Source organism: Electrophorus electricus, chromosome 1, assembly GCF_041902795.1.
Source record: "Electrophorus electricus isolate QZ-2024a chromosome 1, ASM4190279v1, whole genome shotgun sequence".
Classification (NCBI taxonomy): domain Eukaryota; kingdom Metazoa; phylum Chordata; class Actinopteri; order Gymnotiformes; family Gymnotidae; genus Electrophorus; species Electrophorus electricus.
This window is the reverse complement of record NC_137497.1, coordinates 14,838,721-14,864,579: the sequence shown is the minus strand read 5'-3', so window position 1 is coordinate 14,864,579 and position 25,859 is coordinate 14,838,721. Positions and strand designations below refer to the sequence as shown.

The 25,859-nt window shown below is 39.7% G+C and overlaps 1 protein-coding gene across 1 annotated transcript in view; it reads left to right on the top strand.

Annotated features, from left to right (window-relative positions):
• The first annotated feature begins 16,518 nt into the window (after positions 1-16,518).
• Positions 16,519-25,859, top strand: part of LOC145657385 (stonustoxin subunit beta-like) — an 18,581-nt gene continuing 9,240 nt past the window's right edge. The window contains exons 1-2 of the mRNA XM_081711783.1: positions 16,519-16,590; positions 23,374-23,547. The gene's annotated coding sequence lies outside the window, so the exon portion shown is untranslated. The remainder of the gene's footprint in view (positions 16,591-23,373; positions 23,548-25,859) is intronic.

Sequence of the window (25,859 nt, the reverse complement as noted above, 5' to 3'; positions counted from 1 at the left end):
TACTTATAGTTGGGGTGGACCATCTCAAATTTTGTAAAGTATATTTGATGTATTTGGTTGAATGTTTCACATTCATTGAGAAAGTGTAGCTCTGTCTCTAGAGTGTCTTTGTTACACTGATGTCTTATATTGGCTGGTCTGGACCGCCAGGCTGTGTTAACTGAGTCTGGACTTTCTCAACGTGGTTCTGTGTTTAATATCAGTCACTTTGAGCAGATTGTCTGCTACAATGTTCTGTTTCATAGCCAGTTAATACTGCATTTTACTTTGTACTTGGGTTTGTGTGTTCCAGTGGGTGATGTAGTTTTGTTTTTGAAGTGATATAATTTGTATTTCAGTGATTTTTCTAATTTCAGAGGAATTATGATTTTTGACAGTTCTGATTTCTACCAGATAGTGATTTCATCTGAATCTCCCTCTCTTTTAATGTCAGGGAGTGTAACAGCAATGAGGAGGATTTCCTTGTAGTTTAAAGGGCAGTGAGTCACCGAATCAGATTTATATCAGATTTACATCAGGTTTCATGGAGATTCATAATGTCTTTATCTTTGTGTTATTTGTGAATTCAGTGTTTATACTTTTGTACCCAAACATGGATGATTTTATGCCTTGAATGTTCCATAGAGAGACAGATAATGGTTTCATTATTTAAATGAAGTATGAAAGGAAAAACACAAATACAAACAGATTCAAAGTGAGATAAACCTGTAAAAGTGAAGGAATATGTTGAAATTATATGTACAAATATGTACAATTCATGTATATAAACATACATATTAAAATGGTGTAATGACTAACCTATAAACAGTGATATTTATTTATTTGTCTTTTTATTTATTAATTCATTTATCTATTTATCTATTTCTTCATTAATGAATTGTGACTTTGACATATGAGGTTGAGTATCTGTGTGATCTCTCCATCTCTGTAGTGTTTGTGGAGGGTGGAGTTTGTACTACAGAGGTGTAGGCCTGCTGTTTGGGCTGCATGTTGGGGGTGGGTGGTGATGGCAGGTGTACTTTACTGTGGATGGCTTGCTGGGCAGCTGGCAGAGATGCTCACAGTGTCCTTGTTCAGGTGGACGTGGTCATGAAGGCTGTGGATGCTGAGGTTGGAGTGGTGTGTCAGGTGCACATTAGCCAACAGTGCACATCCACAGGAGATCTCTGCATTTATCTTGTGGATTGTAGCTGGATGGAAGTCTCTACTGGGCAGGATGGTAGAGATGGTGATTTTGAAGGAGGGGAAGGTCTCTGTGGAGGTCTGTGCTACTCTTCTTACTCTGCTACTCTCTTGCTTTCTAAATAATGGGGTGGCTTGGATTACCTGAGATGGCATGTGTAAGAAGCTGGAGGGCATTGCTGGTTCGGGAACACCAAACTTTTGCAACTTTAGATCCTGGGAAAAGCTGTTCCTCGTTTAAGAATTTTCCATTAAAATCAATTAAAATGACTATGCCTGCATCTGGAGGAATATTAGGTTTTTTATCTGACTTAGTGTGGATGGACCGGACGGGGCTCAGTGTGGCAGTCTGTGGTTCAGAGTTGATTTAGTGTTGCTGTGCAGAATCAGAGGTCTGCTGGTTGGCTTTTAGACTTTGTAGCTCCTCCTTCAGGGTGATCATGCTACTGTCCCTGAGCTGTAGTTCATCTCTTTTAGTTTCTGTAGCTCCTCCTTCAGGGTGATCATGGTACTGTCCCTGAGCTGTAGCTCATCTCTTTTAGTCTCTGTAGCTCCTCCTTCAGGGTGATCATGGAACTGTCCCTGAACTGTAGTTCTTCTCTTTTAGTCTCTGTATCTCCTCCTTCAGGGTGATCATGGTATTGTCCCTGAGCTGTACTTTCTCTCTGACTGCACTGAGCTCCCTCCTGAGAGCCTCTCTGTCCTTCTGGAGCTCCAACACTTCTCCTCTCAGATGTTTGAATTCTATTGTCTCAACTTCCTGGAGAGAAAGACTTTCTCTTTGCTGGAATACCGTGATCTCCATTTGTCTGTGTTGTGCTGGTCTGGCCTGTGTTGTGCTGGTCAGGCCTGTGTTGTGCTGGTCTGTGAGGTGTTTTCCCATCCCTCCCCTGAACCCTGGGCTACGTGGCTACTAGTCTCCTCCTCCTCAGTTACTTTCTCAGTTTCTGCTACTGCTCTGATAAAGGTAAAGTTTTCCTGAACAGAGCAGAGGCCTCACTGCCTTGAAACATGATGGTGCCGTTGTGATAAATGTTCACAGTTAGGATGGTGTTATCCTCATCTTCATCTTCAATGACTATCTGTCTTCCATTACATATGCCCCTTTTTATATTTGGCTTGTTATGGCACAGACAGCTCTGTGGCACGATTCACTGTATTCTGTACATAACAGGAGACTGGTGATGGTGGTTTTGTTCACTGTATTCTGTATATAACAGGAGACTGGTGATGGTGGTTTTGTTCACTGTATTCTGTATAGAACAGGAGACTGGTGATGATGGTTTTGTTCACTGTATTCTGTATATAACAGGAGACTGCTGATGGTGGTTTTGTTCACTGTATTCTGTATATAACAGGAGACTGGTGATGGTGGTTTGGTTCAATGTATTCTGTATAGAACAGGAGACTGGTGATGATGGTTTTGTTCACTGTATTCTGTATATAACAGGAGACTGCTGATGGTGGTTTTGTTCACTGTATTCTGTATATAACAGGAGACTGGTGATGATGGTTTTGTTCACTGTATTCTGTATATAACAGGAGACTGGTGATGATGGTTTTGTTCACTGTATTTTGTATATAACAGGAGACTGCTGATGGTGGTTTTGTTCACTGTATTCTGTATATAAATGTAAATGTAAATTATCCTTTTATGTTTCATGTAATTTTCCACGTCTTCCTTGGCTTTATCCGTAGTTTTGTCCTTGTAGTTTTGATGCAAGATGCTACTGTTCCACTCCTGTTAGCTGCTGTGTGTTTAGATGGTTTCTTGTGTTGTTGAGAAATTTCATCAAAATTGTTGTTCTCTTGTTTCTTACTTGAGAGTTGAGTTGTTGTTTTTTTTTATCTCTTTACTAATTTACTAATTTACTTTGGTTTATCACATTTTAAAACCCCTGTACTTCTAAGAAAGTGTTCCAGTTAAACTTGATAGTTAAACATGACAATACTTTCTCTTATCTGTGTGTGTGTGTGTGTGTGTGTGTGTGTGTGTGTGTGTGTGTGTGCGTGCGAGAGACAGAACTATTATCTATGTGTGTGCATGATAAAGAGAGAGACAGAACTATTATCTCTGTCCCTGTGTGTGTGTGTGTGTGTGTGTGTGTGTGTGAGAGAGAGAGAGAGAGAGAGAGAGAGAGAGACAGAACTATTATTTGTGTGTGTGTCTGTGTGTGTGTATGAGACAGAGAGAGAGAAGGAGACAGAAAGATCTATTTTGTGTGTGTGAGAGAGAGAAAGACAGAAGTATTGTGTGTGTGTGTGTGTGTGTGTGTGAGTGAGAGAGAGACAGACAGAACTATTAGGTGTGTGTGTGCCTCAGAGAGAAAGAGAGAGAGAGATTCAAACAGATCTATTTTGTGTGTGAGAGAGAAAGACAGAAGTATTGTGTGTGTGTGTGTGTGTTTGTGTGTGTGTGTGTGTGTGTGTGTGTGTGTGTGTGTGTGTGTGTGAGTGAGAGAGAGAGAGTAAGTGAGACTGACAGACACCTCTATTATTTGTGTGTGTGTGTGTGTGTGTGTGTGTGTGTGTACGAGAGAGCGAGAGAGTCAGAAAGTATTGTAAGAGACCAAAGTATTGTGTGTGTGTGTGTGTGTGTGTGTGTGTGTGTGTGTGTGTGTGTGTGTGTGTGTGTGTGTGTGTGTGTGTGTGTGTGTGTGTGTGTGTGTGAAAGAGAGCGAGGAAGAGATAGAGCAGCCTGACTGACTGACTGATTGACTGGCGTCTACCTCTCACACACCTGACTGACTGATGGGATCTGCCTCACACATACCTGACCCGACTGATGGGGTCTGCCTCACACTCCTGACTGACTGATGGGGTCTGCCTCACACTCCTGACTGACTGATGCGGTCCCTGACTCAGCTATTAAGCCTCCAGGATTCTCGGTGCACCACACAGACAGAACTCAGGACCTCACTGGGAAATGCAAAGGCAGAGGAGAATGTTTCATGATCAATGACTCCTAGTGTGAGCAGAGGAATGTAAACACTAGTAAAAGATTCTGCTCTCTGCATTCTGTCCATTCCTCCATAATCACTACTGCAGTGTTCATCCCACCATCATTACTACTGCAGTGTTCATCCCACCATCATTAGTACTGCAGTGTTCATACACTAATATTCACTACTGCAATGTTCATTCCTCCATAATCAAAACTGCAGTGTTCATTATTCCATAGTCAAAACTGCAGTGTTTATTTCTACATAATCACTCCTGCAGTGTTTATTTCTCCATAATAAATACTACTGTGATTATTCCTCTAAAATCACTACTGCTGTGTTCATTCCAACATAATCGCTACTGCAGTGTTTATTCCTCCATAATCACTACTCTGCGTGTCTGCCAACAATATTTTCGGTTTGTATATTAATGTGTTTGTATTTGTGAAACATTGAATGAGATCTGTGTTGTTCTGTTTCCTCTTATGGTGTTAGGGGTGGGATATTTTGATATTTGGACTCTGATTATGGTAACTGCCATTCACTGACTTATGAACCAACCATCCATTATTTGTTCATCTGTCTTAGGTTGCTAATGAATGTTATTTGTCATGTCTTTGTCCATTTTGTCTTTGATGAAGACACAGTAGTGTTAAATGTTGCTGTGTTTGTAAAATTAAAAGGCTGAAAATATATCGGTGTGTTCCAGACCTTTCAAACTCTTCTTTACACTTTTATTAGCAGTTCAGATCTTTTAATTCATCATCCTCTGACTGAACTACATTATTTACTGTATTTAATCTTTTACAGACTATCTGGCTGTGGTCTCACGGAAGAGTCTTGCAAATCTCTCACATCAGTTCTACAAACAGAAAACTCTTCACTGAGAGAGCTGGAGATGAATAATAATGATCTGCAGAATTCAGGAGTGGAGCAGCTCTGTGCTGGACTGAAGAGTTCACACTGTAAACTGGAGATTCTCAGGTGAGTTTCTGTGACTATTTTTGAATGTAAATAAAGAGCCATTTTAAAAAGGTCAGTGTCAACTCCCTTATAGTACAGTATTAAACAAACATTGTCAGGCAAGGCAATGCAAGGAAATTTACACTTATTATAAAGTTCTCTTTGTTAAATATTTCTAAATATAGTTTTCTGTTGAAACCTCACTGCATTTCATTAAATGAACACACTGTGGAGACAAAAAGTTACATTTGTGATGCATGAGCAGATATTCAAGTCTAGAAGAGAAATATAATTTTGTAAAGAGAAGACACAAATGAGTCCTTGTCCACGTGTACAGGTGTGTTTATTACAATGCTGCTTCAACTAGGCGCTTTGGCATTTTGTCCACAAGCTGCATCTTTGTTCACCTGAGCGCAGAAATTTAGGAAAATGTCTTACAGGATGAATATATTCATAAACTCCAACAACAGTGTTGTAAAATGAAGTGTTCTAATGTAAGATTTTCACTGAGTGATTTTATCTAGTTTATGTATGGAAACAATGTAAACATCAGTCATTCTATTCTCTCTGCAAATAAAAGCCCTTAAAGTCTTAATGAAAACATTTAAAGCTGAACCATTGAGGTTCTGGACACATTACAGGACACTTTTAAAAGCACATATGATTCCCTTGTGTTATTGGGTGGGAGACCCTGTTCTCATTATGATTTACACCGTGTGTTCAACACATGTTGAGATGAGCTGAACTGACAGCCGTGCTGGAGGAAAGAACGCAACAAGTTAATATTCATTCAATAGAACTGAAAGGTTTATTGGTTATTCCTTAAAATAAACCTGTGATCTTTCTCCACAGGTGTTTTTATGAAACATGTAGCTGGCTAATATTAGTAACCTTAAGCTTGCCAAGTTACAGTATATTGTTGGTTACTACACCTAGATACCTCACGCTAACGTCATATTAGCTTGACTTAGGAGTGAATGTTGGCTGCTAATTTTTTCATCAAGCCAGAGACAGCAAACAAAAATAGAACAGTGATGGTAGAAGACGTGGAGTCAGCAGAGAGAGAAACTGAGCAGACAGCTGACAGTAAACTCAGGACATCTGAACACAGTAGTGAGGAACAATGTTCAGCACTGGACGAGTGAACCTGTGGACTTAATTACAAGAGAGAAAGAAAGACACACAAGACACAGTAATCAGTAATCAGGAGATTAGAAGGAGAGAAGGAGTGAAGTGCGTGTGTGTGTGTGTGTGTGTGTGTGTGTGTGTGTGTGTGTGTGTGTGTGTGTGTGTGTGTGTGAAAGAGAGCAAGTAAGAGAGAGAGCAGCAGAATTATTATCTGTGTGTGTGTCTCTGAAATAGAGAAAGAGAGAGACATACAGATCTATTGTGTGTGTGTGTGTGGGTGAGTGAAATAGAGAGAGAGAGAGATCTATTATTTGTATGTGTGAGAGAGACAGAACTATTATCTGTGTGTGTGTGTGTGTGTGTGTGTGTGTGTGAGAGAGAGAGAGACAGAAATTTTGTTTGTATGTGTGTGAGAGAGACTGCAGTGTTCATTCCTCCATAATCACTATTGCAGTGTTCATCCTACCATCATTACTACTGCAGTGCTCATACACTAATATTCACTACTGCAATGTTCATTCCTCCATAATCAATACTGCAGTGTTCATTATTCCATAATCACTCCTGCAGTGTTTATTTCTCCATAATAAATACTACAGTGAATATTCCACCATAATCAATACAGTGGTGTTTATTCCTCCATAATCACTACCGCAATATTAATTCCTTCATAATCAATACTACAGTATTCATTACTCCATAGTCACTACTGCAGTGTTTATTTCTACATAATCACTATTGCAGTGTTTATTCCTCCATAATAAATACTACAGTGAATATTCCACCATAATCAATACAGTGGTGTTTATTCCTCCATAATCACTACCGCAATATTAATTCCTTCATAATCAATACTACAGTATTCATTACTCCATAGTCACTACTGCAGTGTTTATTTCTACATAATCACTATTGCAGTGTTTATTCCTCCATAATAAATACTACAGTGATTATTCCTCTAAAATCACTATTGCGATGTTCATTCCAACATAATCAATACTGCAGTGTTTATTCCTCCATAATCTCTACTGCAGTGTTCATTCCTCCATAATCACTGCTGCAATGTTTATTTCTCCATGATAAACAATACAGTGATTATTCCACCATAATGAATACTGTGCTGTTTATTCCTCCATAATCACTACTGCAATGTTCATCCCAACATTATCAATAATGCAGTGTTTATTCCTCCATAATCATTACTGCAGTGTTTATTCCTCCATAATCACTACTGCAGTGTTTATTCCTCCATAATCACTACTCTGCTTGTCTTCCAACAATATTTTCTGCTTGTATATTAGTGTATTTGTATTTGTGAAACATTGAATGAGATCTATGTTGTTCTGTTTCCTGTTATGGTGTTAGGGGTGGGATATTTTGATATTTGGACTCTGATTATGGTAACTGCCATTCACTGACTTATGAACCAACCATCCATTATTTGTTCATCTGTTTTAGGTTGTTAATGAATGTTATTTGTCATGTCTTTTTCCATTGTGTCTTTGATGAAGACACAGTAGTGTTGAAATGTTACTGTGTTTGTAAAATTAAAAGGCTGAAAATGTATCAGTGTGTTCCAGACCTTTCAAGCTCTTCTTTACATTTTTATTAGCAGTTCAGATCTTTTAATTCATCATCCTCTGACTGAACTACATTATTTACTGTATTTACTCTTTTACAGACTATCTGGCTGTGGTCTCAATAAAGGGTCTTGCAAATCTCTCACATCAGCTCTAAAAACAGAAAACTCACTGAGAGAGCTGGAGATGAATAATAATGACCTGCAGAATTCAGGAGTGGAGCAGCTCTGTGCTGGACTGGAGAGTTCACACTGTAAACTGGAGATTCTCAGGTGAGTTTCTGTGACTATTTTTGAATGTAAATAAAGAGGCATTTATCTGGTCAGTGTCAACTCCCTTATAGTACAGTATTAAACAAACATTGCCAGGCAAGGCAATGCAAGGAAATTTACACTTTTATATTATAAAGTTCTCTTCTTTAAATATTTCTAAATATAGCTTTCTATTGAAACCTCACTGCATTTCATTAAATGACCACACTGTGGAGACAAAGAGTTACATCTGTCATGCATGAGCAGATATTCAAGTCTAGAAGAGAAACATAACATTGTAAAGAGAAGACACAAATGAGTCCTTGTCCACATGTACAGATGTATTTATTACAATGCTGCTTCAACTAGGCGCTTTGGCATTTTGTCCACAAGCTGCATTTTTGGTCACCTGAGAGCAGAAATTTTGCAAAATGTATTTTACAATCACACATGATTCCATTGTGTTTTTGGGTGGGAGACCCCATTCTCATTATGATTTACACCATGTGTTCAACACATGTTGAGGTGAGCTGAACTGATAGCCGTGCTGGAGGAAAGAACTCCACTGAAAGAATCTCACTGTAGCTCCACAGATCTGCTGTAGTGTCAGCTGTGTCCACTCTCACTGTAGCCCCACAGCTCTGCTGAAGTGTCTGCTGTGTCCATTCTCACTGTAGCCCCAAAGGTCTGCTGTAGTGTCAGCTGTGTCCACTCTCACTGTAGCCCCACAGGTCTGCTGTAGTGTCGGCTGTGTCCACTCTCACTGTAGCTCCACAGGTCTGCTGTAGTGTCGGCTGTGTCCACTCTCACTGTAGCTCCACAGGTCTGCTGACTTGTTTAGTTTTTTTTGTTGTGTGTGTTAATGTAAATGGTTGATTTTAGTGAATAAATTATTTGTGTGAAGTAGCGATATTGTGAGTCGAAGTTCTGATCCAGCTGAAACAACATGTGAATGGTCCTCTTTTCACCAGTATTTTACTGCACACATACAGTCCATGAAGGACAAACTCCAGGGACACATTTCATGTCAACAGCAGACATGAGATAGTTGTCTCACACACACTTAACTGACTGATGGGGTCTGAGTCACACACACACCTGACTGACTGATGGGGTCTGAGTCACACACACACCTGACTGACTGATGGGGTCCCTGACTCAGCTATTAAGTCTCCAGGATTCTCGGTGCACCACAAAGACAGAACTCAGGACCTCACTGGGAAAAGCAACGGCAGAGGAGAATGTTTCATGATCAGTGACTCATAGTGTGAGCACAGGAATGTAACCACTAGTAAAAGATTCTGCTCTCTGCATTCTGTCCAATCACTACTGCAGTGTTTATTTCTCCATAATCACTACTGCAGTGTTTATCCCTCTATAATCAATACTGCAGTGTTTATACCTCCATAATCACTACTGCAGTGTTTATTCTTCCATAATCACTACTCTGCGTGTCTTCCAACAATATTTTCTGTTTGTATGTTAGTGTATTTGTATTTGTGAAACATTGAATGAGATCTGTGTTGTTCTGTTTCCTGTTATGGTGTTAGGGATGGGAAATTTTGATATTTGGACTCTGATTAGGGTAACTGCCATTAACTGACTTATGAACCAACCATCCATTATTTGTTCACCTGTCTTAGGTTGCTAATGAATGTTATTTGTCATGTCTTTGTCCATTTTGTCTTTGATGAAGACACAGTAATGTTGAAATGTTGCTGTGTTTGTAAAATTAAAAATCTGAAAATGTATCAGTGTGTTCCAGACCTTTCAAGCTCTTCTTTAAATTTTTATTAGCAGTTCAGATCTTTTAATTCATCATCCTCTGACTGAACTACATTATTTACTGTATCTACTCTTTTACAGACTATCTGGCTGTGGTCTCAATAAAGGGTCTTGCAAATCTCTCACATCAGCTCTAAAAACAGAAAACTCACTGAGAGAGCTGGAGATGAATAATAATGACCTGCAGAATTCAGGAGTGGAGCAGCTCTGTCCTGGACTGAAGAGTTCACACTGTAAACTGGAGATTCTCAGGTGAGTTTCTGTGACTATTTTTGAATGTAAATAAAGAGCCATTTTAAAAAGGTCAGTGTCAACTCCCTTATAGTACAGTATTAAACAAACATTGCCAGGCAAGGCAATGCAAGGAAATGTACACTTTTATATTATATTATAAAGTTCTCTTCTTTAAATATTTCTAAATATAGTTTTCTGTTGAAACCTTGCTGCATTTCATTAAATGACCACACTGTGGAGACAAAGAGGTACATTTGTGACGCACGAGCAGATTTTCAAGTCTAGAAGAGAAACATAACATTGTAAAGAGAAGACACAAATGAGTCCTTGTCCACATGTACAGGTGTATTTATTACAGTGCTGCTTCAACTAGGCGCTTTGGCATTTTGTCCACAAGCTGCATTTTTGGTCACCTGAGAGCAGAAATTTTGCAAAATGTATTTTACAATCACACATGATTCCCTTGTGTTTTTGGGTAGGAGACCCTGTTCTCATTATGATCTACACGGTGTGTTCAACACATGTTGAGGTGAGCTGAACTGACAGCCATGCTGGAGGAAAGAACGCAACAAGTTAATATTCATTCAATAGAACTGAAATGTTTATTGGTTATTCCTTAAAATAAACCTGTGATCTCTCTCCACAGGTGTTTTTATGAAACATGTAGCTGGCTAATATTAGTAACCTTAAGCTTGCCACGTTACAGTATATTGTTGGTTATTACACCTAGATACCTTACGCTAACATCAAATTAGCTTGACTTAGGACTCAATGTTGGCTGCTAATTTTTTCATCAATCCAGAGACATCAAACTAAAATAGAACAGTAATGGTAGAAGATGTGGAGTCAGCAGAGAGAGAAACTGAGCAGACAGCTGACAGTAAACTCAGGACATCTGAACACAGTAGTGAGGAACAATGTTCAGCACTGGACGAGTGAACCTGTGGACTTAATTACAAGAGAGAAAGAAAGACACAAGACACAGTAATCAGTAATCAGGAGATTAGGAGGAGAGAAGGAGTGATGTGTGTGTGTGTGTGTGTGTGTGTGTGTGTGTGTGTGTGTGTGTGTGTGTGTGTGTGTGTGTCACACTGGGTGCCTGATGTACTGTAACAAAGCTAATGAGGCTAATGTTAGCTTCCTTAAATCTAAGGAACTCGCTAGAATATAAAATACTCCTGCTTGTTCGTTTACAGTTAGTATAGAGAGACAGAAAACAACCAGGATGAAGAGAAAGAGTAATGCAATTGCCATGGCAACCTTCTTTAGTAAGAAGACAGCAGGAGAGAGAAAAGGCAGAAGAACTTGATGGTGAAAGTGTCCAGGAGGAGGACATGGAAGAGAGTGAACACAGCAGACAGAGACAGAGGAGCCAGCTGTGTCCACTCTCACTGTAGCCCCACAGGTCTACTGTAGTGTCAGCTGTGTCCACTCTCACTGAAGCCCCACAGCCCTGCTATAGTGCCAGCTGTGTCCACTCTCACTGTAGCCCCACAGCTCTGCTGTAGTGTCAGCTGTGTCCACTCTCACTGTAGCCCCACAGCTCTGCTGTAGTGTCAGCTGTGTCCACTCTCACTGTAGCCCCACAGGTCTGCTGTAGTGTCAGCTGTGTCCACTCTCACTGTAGCCCCACAGCTCTGCTGTACTGTCAGCTGTGTCCACTCTCACTGTAGCCCCACAGGTCTGCTGTAGTGTCGGCTGTGTCCACTCTCACTGTAGCCCCACAGGTCTGCTGTAGTGGAGAGAAGTGAGAAGTGAGTCGAAGTTCTGATCCAACTGAAACAACATGTGAATGGTCCTCTTCTCCCCAGTATTTTACTGCACACATGCAGTCCATGAAGGACAAACTCCAGGGACACATTTCATGTCAACAGCAGACATGAGATTGTTGCCTCACAAACACTTAACTGGCCGATTGTGTCTGAGTCACACACACACCTGACTGACTGATGGGGTCTGCCTCACACATACCTGACTGACTGATGGGGTCCCTGACTCAACTATTGTGCCTCCGGGATTCTCGGTGCACCACACAGACAGAACTCAGGACCTCACTGGGAAAAGCAAAGGCAGAGGAGAATGTTTCATGATCAGTGGCTCAGTGTGAGCACAGGAATGTAAACACTAGTAAAGGATTATGCTGTCTGCATTCTGTCCAATCAATACTGCAGTGTTCATTCCTCCATAATCACTACTGCGGTGTTTATTCATCCATAATCACTAATGCAGTGTTTATTCCTCCATAATCACTACTCTGCCTGTCTTCCAACAATATTTTCTGTTTGTATATTAGTGTGTTTGTATTTGTGAAACATTGAATGAGATCTGTGTTGTTCTGTTTGCTGTTATGGTGTTAGGGGTGGGATATTTTGATATTTGGACTCTGATTATGGCAACTGCCATTCACTGACTTATGAACCAACCATCCATTATTTGGTCACCTGTCTTAGGTTGCTAATGAATGTTATTTGTCATGTCTTTGTCCATTTTGTCTTTGATGAAGACACAGTAATGTTGAAATGTTGCTGTGTTTGTAAAATTAAAAATCTGAAAATGTATCAGTGTGTTCCAGACCTTTCAAGCTCTTCTTTACATTTTTATTAGCAGTTCAGATCTTTTAATTCATCATCCTCTGACTGAACTACATTATTTACTGTATTTACTCTTTTACAGACTATCTGGCTGTGGTCTCAATGAAGAGTCTTGCAAATCTCTCACATCAGTTCTTCAAACAGAAAACTCACTGAGAGAGCTGGAGATGAATAATAATGACCTGCAGAATTCAGGAGTGGAGCAGCTCTGTGCTGGACTGAAGAGTTCACACTGTAAACTGGAGATTCTCAGGTGAGTTTCTGTGACTATTTTTGAATGTAAATAAAGATCCATTTTAAAAAGCTCAGTGTCAACTCCATTATAGTACAGTATTAAACAAACATTGCCAGGCAAGGCAATGCAAGGAATTGTACACTTTAATATTATAAAGTTCTCTTCTTTAAATATTTCTAAATATAGTTTTCTGTTGAAACCTTGCTGCATTTCATTAAATGACCACACTGTGGAGACAAAGAGTTACATCTGTGATGCATGAGCAGATTTTCAAGTGTATAAGAGAAATATAATTTTGTAAAGAGAAGACACAGATGAGTCCTTGTCCACGTGTACAGGTGTATTTATTACAATGCTGCTTCAACTAGGAACTTTGGTATTTTGTCCACAAGCCTCATCTTTGGTCACCTGAGCACAGAAATTTTGCAAAATGTCTTACAGGATGAATATATTCAAAAACTCCAACAACAGTGTTGTAAAATGAAGTGTTCTCATGCAAGATTTTCACTGAGTGATTTTATCTAGTTTATGTATGGAAACACTGTAAACATCAGCCATTCTAATCTCTCTGCAAATAAAAGCCCTTAAAGTCTTAATGAAAACATTTAAAGCTAAACAATTGAGGTTTTGGACACATTACAGGACACTTTTACAATCACACATGATTCCCTTGTGTTATTGGGTGGGAGACCCTGTTCTCATTATGATTTACACCGTGTATTCAACACATGTTGAGGTGAGCTGAACTGACAGCCGTGCTGGAGGAAAGAACTCAACAAATTAATATTCATTCAATAGAACTGAAAGGTTTATTGGTTATTCCTTAAGATAAACCTGTGATCTCTCTCCACGGGTGTTTTTATGAAACATGTAGCTGGCTAATATTAGTAACCTTAAGCTTGCCAAGTTACAGTATATTGTTGGTTACTACTCCTAGATACCTCATGCTAACATCATATTAGCTTGACTTAGGAGTGAATGTTGGCTGCTAATTTTTTCATCAAGCCAGAGACAGCAAACAAAAAAGAACAGTGATGGTAGAAGACATTGAGTCAGCAGAGAGAGAAACTGAGCAGACAGCTGACAGTAAACTCAGGACATCTGAACACAGTAGTGAGGAACAATGTTCAGCACTGGACGAGTGAACCTGTGGACTTAATTACAAGAGAGAAAGAAAGACACACAAGACACAGTAATCAGTAATCAGGAGATTAGGAGGAGAGAAGCAGTGAAGTGTGTGTGTGTGTGTGTGTGTGTGTGTGTGTGTGTGTGTGTGTGTGTGTGTGTGTGTGTGTGTGTGTGTGTGTGTGTGTGTGTCACACTGGATGTACTGTAACAAAGCTAATGAGGTTAATGTTAGCTTCCTTAAATATAAGGAACTGGCTAGAATATAAAATACTCCTGCTTGTTCATTTACAGTTAGTATAGAGAGACAGAAAACAACCAGGATGAAGAGAAAGAGTAATGTTATTGCCATGGCAACCTTCTTTAGTAAGAAGACAGCATGAGAGAGAAAAGACAGAAGAACTTGATGGTGAAAGTGTCCAGGAGGAGGACATGGAAGAGAGTGGACACAGCAGACATAGACAGAGGAGCCAGCTGTGTCCACTCTCACTGTAGCCCCACAGGTCTGCTGTAGTGTCAGCTATGTCTACTCTCACTGTAGCCCCACAGCTCTGCTGTAGTGTCAGCTGGGTCCACTCTCACTGTAGCCCCACAGGTCTACTGTAGTGTTGGCTGTGTCCACTCTCACTGTAGCCCCACAGGTCTGCTGTAGTGTCAGCTGTGTCCACTCTCACTGTAGCCCCGCAGGTCTGCTGTAGTGTCAGCTGGGTCCACTCTCACTGTAGCCCCACAGGTCTGCTGTAGTGTTGGCTGTGTCCACTCTCACTGTAGCCCCACAGCTCTGCTGACTTTAGTTGGTTTTTTTTGTGTTAATGTAAATAGTTGATTTTAGTGAATAAATTAGTTGTGTGAAGTAGCGATATTGTTTCAGACATTTCTGCACCCATAATTCATCATTTGATACTACATAATTCAGATACACTGAGAATTATAACCACACATAGAATTATAATCACATGTAGAATTAGAACCAAATTTAGCAATTTAACTACATGTAGAAATATAACCACACATAGAATTATAACCACAAGTAGAATTTTTGGAATCTTGAAATACAACCTTTTTCGAAGGGATGAATCAAAGAACTGAAGATACTTGTAAGTGATATAAAATATTAAGTGCTGGACAGAAATTAAACCTTTCTCAGGTAACAGTATTTATGTTTATGTAACCCACACCCTTGATTTATTGGTGAAGATTTATTCAAATTGTAATCTCATGGGTTAATTAATGACTCCCTGACTGACTTCATGTGAATGTCATAATCTGATAAGGAATTAAACAGTATGTAGTTTATTATACAATATAATAGTGGTTTTACCACTGTATTAACTTGTGTACCCTGAAATTCCTCTGTGCTGTAAGGATATTTTAATGTGTCACCACAAGAGAGAGACAGACAGATATATTATTTGTGTGTGTGAGAGAGTCAGAACTGACTGACTGATGGGGTCTGCCTCACACACACCTGACTGACTGATGGGGTCCCTGACTCAGCTATTAAGCCTCTAGGATTCTTGGTGCACCACTCAGACAGAACTCAGGACATCACTTGGAAAAGCAAAGGCAGAGGAGAATGTTTCATGATCAGTGACTCATAGTGTGAGCAAAGGAATGTAAACACTAGTAAAAGATTATGCTGTCTGCATTCTGTCCAATCAATACTGCAGTGTTCATTCCTCCATAATCACTATTGCAGTGTTCATCCTACCACCATTAGTACTGCAGTGTTCATACACTAATATTCACTACTGCAATGTTCATTCCTCCATAATCAAAACTGCAGTGTTCATTATTCCATAGTCAAAACTGCAGTGTTTATTTCTACATAATCACTCCTGCAGTGTTTATTTCTCCATAATAAATACTACTGTGATTATTCCTCTAAAATCACTACTGCTGTGTTCATTCCAACATAATCGCTACTGCAGTGTTTATTCCTCCATAATCAATACTGCAGTGTTTATTTCTCCATAATCACTACTCTGCATGTCTGCCAACAATATTTTCGGTTTGTATATTAATGTGTTTGTATTTGTGAAACATTGAATGAGATCTATGTTGTTCTGTTTCCTGTTATGGTGTTAGGGGTGGGATATTTTGATATTTGGACTCTGATTATGGTAACTGCCATTCACTGACTTATGAACCAACCATCCATTATTTGTTCATCTGTTTTAGGTTGCTAATGAATGTTATTTGTCATGTTTTTGTCCATTTTGTCTTTGATAAAGACACAGCAGTGTTAAATGTTGCTGTGTTTGTAAAATTAAAAGGCTGAAAATGTATCAGTGTGTTCCAGACCTTTCAAACTCTTCTTTACATTTTTATTAGCAGTTCAGATCTTTTAATTCATCATCCTCTGACTGAACTACATTATTTACTGTATTTAATCTTTTACAGACTATCTGGCTGTGGTCTCACGCAAGAGTCTTGCAAATCTCTCACATCAGTTCTACAAACAGAAAACTCACTGAGAGAGGTGGAGATGAATAATAATGATCTGCAGAATTCAGGAGTGGAGCAGCTCTGTGCTGGACTGAAGAGTTCACACTGTAAACTGGAGATTCTCAGGTGAGTTTCTGTGACTATTTTTGAATGTAAATAAAGAGGCATTTTAAAAAGGTCAGTGTCAACTCCCTTATAGTACAGTATTAAACAAACATTGCCAGACAAGGCAATGCAAGGAAATATACATTTTTATATTATATTATAAAGTTCTCTTCTCTAAATATTTCTAAATATAGTTTTCTGTTGAAACCTCACTGCATTTCATTAAATGACCACACTGTGGAGACAAAGAGTTACATTTGTGATGCATAAGCAGATATTCAAGTGTATAAGAGAAATATAACATTGTAAAGAGGAGACACAGATGAGTCCTTGTCCACATGTACAGGTGTATTTATTACAATGCTGCTTCAACTAGGCGCTTTGGCATTTTGTCCACAAGCTGCATTTTTGGTCACCTGAGCGCAGAAATTTAGCAAAATGTCTTACAGGATGAATATATTCAGAAACTCCCAACAATAGTGTTGTAAAATGAAGTGTTCTAATGTAAGATTTTCACTGAGTGATTTTATCTAGTTTATGTATGGAAACACTGTAAACATCAGTCATTCTAATCTCTCTGCAAATACAAGCCCTTAAAATCTTAATTAAAACATTTAAAGCTGAACTATTGAGGTTCTAGACACATTACAGGACTCTTTTACAAGCACACATGATTCCCTTGTGTTTTTGGGTGGGATATTGTCTAAGTGTGTGTGTGTGTGTGTGTGTGTGTGTGTGTGTGTGTGTGTGGTACCTAGCATGTGTGGTGTTTTGTAATTACATCAGAACTTCAGACATTTCTGACATTTCTGCATCCATAATTCATTATTTGATACTACAGAATGTAGATACATCAAGAATTATCACCAATTGTAAAATTATAACCACAGGGAGACTTATAACTACTTGTAGTATTAGAACTAAATATAGAATTATAACTACTTGTAGAATTATAACCACACACACAATTTTTGGAATCTTGAAATACAACCTTTATCAAGGGTATGAATCAAAGAATGGAAGATACTTGTAAGTGATATAAAATATTAAGTGCTGGACAGAAATGAACCTTTCTCAGATAATAATATTTATGTTTATGTAACCCACACCCTTGATTTATTGGTGATGATTCATTCAAAATGTAATCTTATGGGTTAATGAATGACTCCCTTACTGACTTCATGTGATTTGTCATAATCTGATAAGGAATTAAACAGTATGTATGTAGTTTATTATACACTTAACTTGTGTACCCTGAAATTCCTCTGTGCTGTAAGGCCATTTTAGTGTGTCACCACAAGATGTTCACTGGTCCCATCTGTCCCCCCAGTAAATATGTTCTGCAGGCCTCAACTGGACATTTGGTGCTGAAATTATTTGCCAGCAATCAAGCCAGAGCTCACACTATTTAGTTCAGGATCAGTATAACAACTGTTCATACACAGTAAACTAGACCTCACACTGTTTAGTTCAGTGCCAATATGACTACTGTATATACACAGTAAACCAGACCTCACACTGTTTAGTTCACGGCCAATATGACTACTGTATATACACAGTAAACCAGACCTCACACTGTTTAGTTCAGTGCCAATATGACTACTGTATATACACAGTAAACCAGACCTCACACTGTTTAGTTCAGTTCCAATATGACTACTGTATATACACAGTAAACCAGACCTCACACTGTTTAGTTCAGGGCCAGTATAACTACTGTATATACACAGTAAACCAGACCTCACACTGTTTAGTTCACTGCCAATATGACTACTGTATATACACAGTAAACCAGACCTCACACTGTTTAGTTCACAGCCAATATGACTACTGTTCATACACAGTAAACCAGACCTCACACTGTTTAGTTCAGTGCCAATATGACTACTGTATATACACAGTAAACCAGACCTCACACTGTTTAGTTCAGTGCCAATATGACTACTGTATATACACATTAAACCAGACCTCACACTGTTTAGTTCAGGGCCAGTATAACTACTGTTTATACACAGTAAACCAGACCTCACACTGTTTAGTTCAGGGCCAATATAATTACTGTTTATACACAGTAAACCAAACCTCACACTGTTTAGTTCAGAGCCAATATGACTACTGTTTGAAATCTTATTTATTACACAGATTGACACAAATATGTTTCATTTGCTGTTTATAATGCTTCACCTCGATTGAAACGTGTGTGTGTGTGTGTGTGTGTGTGTGTGTGTGTGTGTGTGTGTGTGTGTGTGTGTGTGAGAGAGATGGGGAGAGAGAGAGACAGAACTATTATCTACGTGTTTGAGAGAGAAAGAGAACTATTATCTGTGTGTGTGTGTGTGTGTGTCTGAAATAGAGAGTGAGAGACAGCCAGAGAGAGACAGACAGATCTATTATTTGTGTGTATATGTGAGAGAGAGAGAGAGAGAGAGAGAGAGAGAGAGAGAGAGAGAGAGAGAGAGAGAGAGACAGACAGATCTATTTGTGTGTGTTAGAGAGGCAGAACTATTATCTGTGTGTGACCACCACTGATAGAATGTGCTCCTCACTGGACCCCTTGCTGTGCTCCTTGTCTTTCTGCTTCCTCCATACAGGAGAACAAACACTGACCACAGAAAATACTTAAAACCACAAGATGTCTGGAGGGCTCAGAAGTTCAGAAACAATAGTGAAGGTGTTTTGCAAGGAAATTATATAAAATACAAATAGTGGGAGAGTCAAGGCACTGCTCTGTTAAAAAAAAAAAATGTGTAAAACTCTTATTTAATGCATTGTTCATAGCAACACTCTAATACAATGGTTATGCTAGTTTTAATGTGTCCAAGCTACATCCCACACAATATAGTAACATGGCCGTCTTTAGGGTTCACAAATTATGAAGAAAATCATCAGTTTTATCTTACAGTGTTTGGAGTGTTGGAGGCAGCCATCTTCAGTTGCTGGTTATTTCAGCTGCAGATGATTAGAGAGAGATACCAACCTTTATACATCTCTGTTATGTGCCAGTGCAGGAGGAGAGACCACAACAGACACTTTATTGTGAGCACAAACCATTATTACAAAAAAGTAATAGAGATCTACAAACATGCCGTCTGACTCTATGGGAATTATAAGCCAGAATAAAAGCCAAACCCAACACATGCTCCACCCCAAACCTGTCTTCATTAAACATAAACCAGAAGAGGGAAAAGAAAATACAGTAGTAGATGTAACAAGCTCAAATCCACTCAGTGAATGTACAGTAATCTTCTGTATGTTGATACACACAGCCACACAATAGACTACACTACCCAACACTGGCACAATGACCTGGGGGAGTTGTTCTAGGACAGAGCCAACTCTGGAAACTGAAGGTACAAATCTGTGTTCTATTAGCATGCCTGAGTTCAGTCTGTCTATTAAATCTTATCAGGCTGCAGTTATGGAGTGTTTGTAGTTTCACTGTAACTGTAGTGTGGTAGCAGCAGGGTGTGTTTGGGTGTGTGTAGGGCACCAGAATGGTCAGAAACAGTATAACACCATTATATGTAGTGAAGATAATGTTCCTAATATTTTTCTCAACTAAAACTGGGAGCACACGAAACAGCAGAAAACAGTTTGGTCTAGAAATACAGTAATAACCTTGTGATTGTTGCCCTTGTGTTTTTAGGAAGTCTATGTTGACGTATTAAAAAATGTCAAAAGGTACAATAAAAACACTCCACAAATTTTTTTAAATTGTACCATTTGAAAAAAAAAATAAAGGTAGTAATAACATGAATATCCAAGAAGCACTTGTATCCAGCAGTAACAGAAATATGAGTGAGAAGGTTCTCATTTTGAGTGACAGTAATTTGATCCAATCACATATGTGGTAGGACGGCCGGGGCGGCAGAATATTGAATGACGTCATTACAGTGGCCAATAGCATCAGAGGAGCTGTTTTAACTTACTGAGGTGAAGAGAACTGTAGTGGATCATGAAAATGACAGAAAATCTCAAACTGGAATTGGAGGATATTTGCTGCTATGGTGATTTCCAAGAGAAAAGGAAAATACCAGAAAGGGACGGACAAAAAGTAAAAGTAGATGGACTAAGACAGACAGACAAAGCCTGTGTGAGTTTTTCACTGAATCTCTGATCGTCATTCATGGCTAACAGCTAACTAGGTAATGTTAGCAAAGAAAGTCTAGCTATGTTGATTTGTTTAGTTGTTTACTGTTCAGCACAGATATCTAACCAGCTAACAGTCTCAACAATTTGACCAAACCGTCAATAAGCAAGATTGGACTTCTTGTTTTTGCAACAATCAAGTTACAGTCTTTAGGAGAAATGCGGTTGGATCTTCACGTAGTTGAGAGCAGGAGGGAGGAGGGTGCGGGTGTGACGGGAGATTTGACGGGGATGTGATTTATAACATCTGGTGTTCATGAACTACAGCTGTGTATTAATCAGTCATGTCCCCTACATCAGTTTAAACACATTTAAACCTTGTAGCTAGGTTACAGGTGGTTACTAGGTTACAGGTGGTTACTAGGTTACAGGTGGTCACTAGGTTACAACCGCGATCACGCTATCCGCGCTTTAGCGATTCACGGTCAAGTCATCTGCGGTTTAAATTCAATGCGCCTATATGCGCGATTATACGGTATTATGCTGCTCACAGCAATCTAACTCTTCCTAAGCAAAGAAACAGACTTGCGTATTTGTACAAAATACAGTTTATTTGATTGAACTAGTTTAATTGCATAATTAGATTAAACACAATTGGTAATATATTTACACAGCATAATAAGCATTGTGGAAAAGCTTTTTCTACATAATGTTTCTCAGAAGGCTATTATAGATCTTGACGGCCAGCTGAAACAGGGGTTATCACTAGTGAAATGTGGCAAATGTGCAGGGCAGGGGAACTCCAGGGCTGAAATATTCCACTGCCAATTGATTGGTGGCCCTTGGCCATCACCAGATCATTAATAAATCTATATTGAAGTTTTACATATTTTTCTGAATTTTAACAAAATGCAAAAACAGTTCCACTACCACATGTGAGTAGAAGCCCTTGACTATTGGCAGAGTAAGTTTGGACACTCACTGTACAATGTCTTCATAAATCCATATTAAAGTCAAACTACCTTTAGGCGAAATAATGCACTCATTTTGTATAGACTGAATTTGCAGAGTATCAGCAGAGTAAGTTTGGACAGATTTCACTCTACTATTTTTCATAAACTCCTATTAAAATAATAATACCTTTGGGTGAATTCATGTACTCATTTCATTCAGGTTGATTTTGGATATCTATTTCCCAGAAATGTCCCATAAAGCCAAGACAGTTCCATGACCACATAAGAGTACATTTATATTTACTTTTACAGCATTTGGTAGATGCTTTTATCCAGAGCGACTTAGAAAAGTGCTTTGTCATTTCCTCATAGAACAGATCCTAGCCAGTAAAGTAGGTTAGAGTGCAAGATACCAATGAACTAGAATACTGTTGAAATACAGGGATCAATGCTAATGTCTAGAAGTACAAAATACATTTAAGCTCTATAACAGACAATCAGTGCAATAAACAATAAGTACTAGAGTTAGTCAACACAGGAGCAGTCAACATCAGAGTAATAAACAAGTACTAGAGTTAGTCAACATAGGAGCAGTCAGAGTAGTAAACAATAAGTACTAGAGTTAGACAACACAGGAGCAGCCAACATCAGAAATAAACAATAAGTACTAGAGTTAGACAACACAGGAGCAGTCAACATCAGAGTAATAAACACCCTACAAGAAGTACTAGAGTTTCAGTTAGTCAACATAGGAGCAGGATCAGTGGTCATTTAAATATTCCACAAACAGATGTGTCTTCAGTCTGTGTTTGAAGACTGCGAGGGACTCTGCTGTCCAGACAGCACGCGGAAGTTTAATAATCCCATATTAAAGTCATACTACCATTAGGGGAATTCATGTACTCATTTACAATATGCTGATTTTGGATATCTATTTCTCAGAGATATTCCCATAATGACAAAATAATTCCACTATACTATATACTATGGAGTATGTTGTGATATCTGTTGTATCTACTGTAGGGTATATTGTAAAATTTTATCTACTGTAGAGTACATTGTGATATCTGTTGTATTTACTGTAGGGTATATTGTGATATCTGTTGTATTTACTGTAGGGTATATTGTGATGTCTGTTGTATCTGCTGTAGGGTATATTGTGACATCTGTTGTATCTACTGTAGGGTATATTGTAATGTCTGTTGTATCTACTGTAGGGTATATTGTAATGTCTGTTGTATCTACTGGCAGTCTAGCTATCTGTAATCTTGAGGAAAACACTTGTGAAAGTCTGGCATCAGCTTTGCAACTTCCAAAAAAAAGTATGCATCGCTTAGGATCCTTAGACGTTATCTGAGTCACAGGTCCATAAATGTGACAGTGTTATTACTTCTGTTATCACAGCCAGATGTAGAATTCTGCCAAGATTTTACTGGCATCATCTCATACAGTCTGACATGTAACAGTCTTATAAGACCACTGAAATCACACAGTGTAAGTCCAGCTTTAGGGTTCTTCTGATGTAGTTTAATAGTGCACTAGAGTTCTGAAGGGCTGAATAAAATAAGAGCTAAAATAAACACAGACAGCAGCGATCTGGAGAAGAGTGAACAAAACCATCTGCCATGGAGGACGCCAGAGAGAGATGAGAGTGGAGGAACCTCCACTACAGTTACCAGCCTCTCTAGCTGCCCCATGCAGGCTGCTCTGGAAGTGCATCTCACTCTCTGTCTCTCTCTACCTGTTTCCCTCCTTTCTGCAGACTGTCTGGTTGTTTGGTCACAGAGGAAGGCTGTTCTTCTCTGGCTTCAGCTCTGAGGTCAAACCCCTCCCACCTGAAAGAACTGGACCTGACGTACAATCACCCAGGAGAGTCAGGAGTGAAGCTGCTCTCTTCTAGACTGGAGGATCCCCACTGCAGACTGGACACTCTCAGGTATGGAACGTTAGTGTGTGCATGCGTATGTGGGTTTGTTTGTGTGTGCTTACGTGTATATGTGTGTGTGTGTGTGTGTGTGTGTGTGTGTGTGTGTGTGTGTGTGTGTGTGTGTGTGTGTGTGTGTGTGTGTGTGTGTGTCTGTGTGTGTTTATGAAAGAGTGAGAATGAGAAAATAATGAAAACTGAGTCTTCCATTCCTGAGTAGTGCAGTTCCCATATCATACTGTGGTGGCTGGTGAGTTCGCTCTCCATCATTCTCCTGTAGGAACTGCTGAGTTTTAGTTGACATGCTACATTTCCTCAGCCTCCTCAGGAAGTACAGATGCTGTTCTGTCAGGAGTTTATAAACTCTGTTCCATTTTTTGAGGTTAGTTGTAATTCATTTTTGAACCACAGGGTGTCAGTAGCAGCGAGTCGGTTTATGTGTGTAGCGATCGTAGAGTGAGAGAATACAACTCCAAGAGTTCTAGTTATTGTAGTTATTATAGTTATTGTAGTTATCATAGCCGTGCTAATGCAGTTGTCTGCGTACATCTCATACCTTTTGAAAACATTGTGGTTGTGTGTAGTTTATTGTATTGTTATTTGTAATCACAGATCATTATTTGGTGGATAATGTTATTCTCTGTGAAGTTTGCTGCATTGTGTTTTGTGTATATCGGTACTTGTTGTGGCTGGCTTGTTGTTGATTTGTCTTTCATGTGATTCAGTTTCACGTTTCCTCCTGTTGTCAATAAAACTGTGAACAAGAGCTGAACATTTTCAGAGTTCTGATGTCAGGAGAGTGTTAACCTGCAGGTCATGCTGTGTATCGTACATAAACAGAGGACACAGCAGATACTGTTGGGATTTCTTTATGATGTGGTGTTTGTTGTAGGTCCAGGTGAGGTCCTCACTGATGTGGGGTGTGTGTTGTAGGTCCAGGTGAGGTCCTCACTGTTGTGGGGTGTGTGTGTTGTAGGTCCAGGTGAGGTCCTCACTGATGTGGTGTGTGTGTGTGTTGTAGGTCCAGGTGAGGTCCTCACTAATGTGGGGTGTGTGTTGTAGGTCCAGGTGAGGTCTTCACTGATGTGGGGTGTGTGTGTTGTAGGACCAGGGGATGTCCTCACTGATGTGGTGTGTGTGTGTTGTAGGTCCAGGTGAGGTCCTCACTGATGTGGGGTGTGTGTGTTGTAGGACCAGGTGATGTCCTCACTGATGTGGGGTGTGTTGTAGGTCCAGGTGAGGTCCTCACTGATGTGAACTCCACGAAGGTGAAGGAGTTCACCTCCATCTCTCCTGTCTGTAGTGGTGTGTGCTGTTGCTTCTCCTTCCTCCTTGGGTCAACAATCATCTTCTTGGTCTTGTCTGCATTCAGGGAGAGATTGTTGTCATGACACCATGACACCATATCTGTCACCTCCCTCCTGTATGCTGTCTCATCCAGTGATCAGTCAAACCAGTTTGATGATGCTGGTGTTATACTGGGCGGCCACACAGTCCTGGGGGGTCCCAGAGTTCTCAGTCCTTGTGCTGGATGTACATTGCCAGTTCTGACTGACTGATTCTGTCTGTTAGAAAGTTCAGCCCCCATTTACAGAAGGAGGGTGTGAGTCAGTGGTGAGTGTTTCAGTCAGTTTGGTTGGGGTGACTGTGTTGACTGCTGAGCTGTAATCAGTGAACAGCACTGGAACATAACTGTCCATGTCCTCCAGATGTGTGAGAGACGTGTGGATGTCAGTACTGACAGTGTCCTCGGTGCACTGGTTCTGGTGGGCTGTAAACTGGTGGGGTCCTCTGCACAATAACGGACATTACAGTAGTAAGAATATAGACAATAAGGAGCAGAATAAGTAGTGAGATGGAGAAAAATAAATAAAGAAATATGGAACAATAAGCAATTAATGTCTAGTGTGGTTTTCTAGAAGTCTTAGTCTGGTCCCGACGGTGTGCACATGACCGAAACTCTTCCTGTATGAGATCATCCATGAAGGGCAGCGGGGAAGTAGCTGTGTGGGGTGGAGGTGTGGGGGGCTACAACAGGGGGCATCATGGGGTGGTGGGAGGAGCCATGGCAGCTGAGACAGTAACGTCATGACATCAGGGGTAGGTGAACCTCAGCCGACAGAGAGACTAGATTATTAGACATGTCCAGGTAGAGGGTGTGTAAATTAGGAAACTATGATGTGCAAAGATGGACTTTGGCAGATGTAGCTGTGGCAGCACAGCTAAAAGGAAACACAGGCATGATCAACACTGCGCCGCTCTCAGTCAACAAACTAGAGAGACAAAAGAGAGGTGAAGTGACAACATCACATCCCAGTTTACCA